At 39.1% G+C, this 2,460-nt stretch overlaps 1 non-coding gene across 1 annotated transcript; it reads left to right on the forward strand.

The window, feature by feature from the left end:
* Positions 1-1,808: 1,808 nt before the first annotated feature.
* LOC121217251 (small nucleolar RNA R71) lies at positions 1,809-1,915 on the forward strand. Its single transcript, XR_005913365.1, has one exon. It is a non-coding gene; the product is annotated as a small nucleolar RNA R71 (small nucleolar RNA).
* The last annotated feature ends 545 nt before the right edge of the window (positions 1,916-2,460 follow it).

Raw genomic sequence — 2,460 nt, forward strand, 5'->3', positions numbered from 1 at the left:
TGGCGATGGATACGGGTTAGGGGTGTTGCATTCTTTATCCTCCAAAGGGTCAAACCCTAAGGCTTTCTCCAATGGATCTTCTTCAAAATTGTTTTCCATAGAAATCAAGGTTTCTAACTCTTCATAACTGAACACTCTTTTGTTGGATCGGGAAATTTCATGGCTTTAAGAATGTTAAAAGTTTTCTGACCATCTCGAACTCTTATGGTGAGTTCACCTTTCTTCACATCAATTAACGTTCTTCCCGTGGCTAGGAAAGGTCTCCCAAGGATAATTGGCACTTCCTTATCTACTTCAAAATCTAGAATAATGAAATCAGGAGGAAAAATAAATTTATCGACTCTTACCAAAACATTCTCGATCTTTCCTTCAGGGTATGCTAAAGATCGGTATGCTAGCTGGAGCGTCACAGTTGTAGGTCTTACTTCTCCTATCCCTAGCATCTTGAAAATAGACTTAGGCATCAAGTTGTAATTGCTCCTAAGTCACACAAAGCTTTACCACAGTAAGATTCACCAATGTTATAGGGTATCATAAAGATACTTGGATCCTTCAATTTCAATGGCAGCTTGTTTTACAGGAATGCAACTGCACCTTTTGTCAAGGCGACAGTCTCATGCTCATTCAGTCGTTTCTTCTTGGATAGTATATCCTTCATAAACTTCACATAATTCGGCATTTATTCTAAAGCCTCCACCAATGGAATATTGATGTGTAATTTCTTTAGAATATCCAAAAGCTTCTTGCATTGCACCTCCTATTTCTACTTATGTTGCTGCAATATTCGCGAATATGGAGGTGATGAACTTTCAGTTGAACCGGACAACTCTTCTAAGTAGGTAAATCTGCATCCAAAGAACATTTTAAAGTATCTGAATTCACTAAGTTAGGATTTACCTTGTCAGTCTTTACAGATTCTGATTCCTTTGGTGTAGGAATTTCAACAGCAGGTTGACTTTCCTCCTTTTCAACAGGCTCATCTTCGGCCTCAATCAATTGGGGTTCCAGAATTTTACCACTTCGCAATGCCACTACCTTGATATGTTCTTTACCCAAGTTTCTTGGATTTTCAATATTGATCAGCAATGTTCCTTGTGGTCTATCACGAAGCTCTGTAGCTAACTGACCCATTTGATTTTCCAAAATTTTCAATATTGCTGCTTGGCTCTGGATCAAAGCGTCATTCTTTGCCATATATGCTTTTAACAAGTTCTCTAAACTGTTTGATGCCTTAGCTTAGGCTGGTTTTGGAGCTTGCTGATTAAACCCTTGAGATTGGTTGGGTTTATGCTGCATAAAATTGTTGTTTGGTCCATTTCCATGGTTGCTCCAAGAAAAGTTGGGATGATTATGCCATGAAGGATTATAGAAGTTGGATCGGGGTCCTTGTCCACTCCTATTTTGATGTTGGTTCCCCACATAGTACACTGACTCGGGATTCAATGGGAAATTCTTGAAACAATGACCTTCCCCATAATATACACAAGAAACTACTTCAAATGACTTGGTAGCTGAGCTGCAAAATTATTAGCACTATTAGTGGTAAATTTTTTTAACATAGAGGAAATAGATATACCTGAGCTGATAACGAAGTGAGAGCATCAACTTCATGAACTCTAGCTACTCGTCTTCCTGGAGCTGTTCGATTTGTTGGCCATTGATAGTTATTACTCGCGATCCTCTCGATGATCTCATAAGCCTCATTATAAGACTTAGACAAAAGTGCGCCATTCATAGAAGCATCTACCATCAATCTTGCATGTACATTGAGACCATTATAGAATGTCTCTAACTGGGTACAAAGAGGAATCCCATGATGATGACACTTATGAAGTAACTCCTTGAATCGCTCCCAAGCCTCATACAAAGACTTGTCATCCAATTGTTGGAAAGTTGTGATCACGTTCCTCAACTTAGCATTCCTGCTAGGCAGAAAATACTTTACCAAAAATTTCTCTGCTAATTCGTGCCATGTAGATATGGAACTTAGTTGCAATGAATTGAGCCATGCTCGTGCTCGATCTCGCAACGAGTAAGGAAAAAACTTCAACCTTAGTGCGCCTTCAGTCACACCGGCTATCTTGAATGAATCACTCACCTCTATAAACAATTGAAGGTGGAGATGTGGATCTCCCCTGGGCATGTCACTAAATTGGCTGACCGTTTCTAGCATTTGAAACATCACTGGTTTCAATTCGAATTGGGTTGCCTCAATATCTGGCATTCTAATCCCTAGATTTAACTCATTGAAAAGTGGCACAACATATTGTCTGATGCATCGATCCATATCATCGGTAATGAAGATGGGATTTCGTACATGATCGGCTTCATTACCTTGGTCTTGATTCTAATTTCCAAGGTCCATCTCTTTCTGTCTTTGAGCTATTCATTCATGTCTTCTTTGTCTAAAAGTTCGCTCAATTTCAAGGTCTACTAGGAGTAAATCAATAATCCGATCTA

The sequence above is a fragment of the Gossypium hirsutum genome, chromosome A02 (assembly GCF_007990345.1).
Source record: "Gossypium hirsutum isolate 1008001.06 chromosome A02, Gossypium_hirsutum_v2.1, whole genome shotgun sequence".
Lineage (NCBI taxonomy): Eukaryota > Viridiplantae > Streptophyta > Magnoliopsida > Malvales > Malvaceae > Gossypium > Gossypium hirsutum.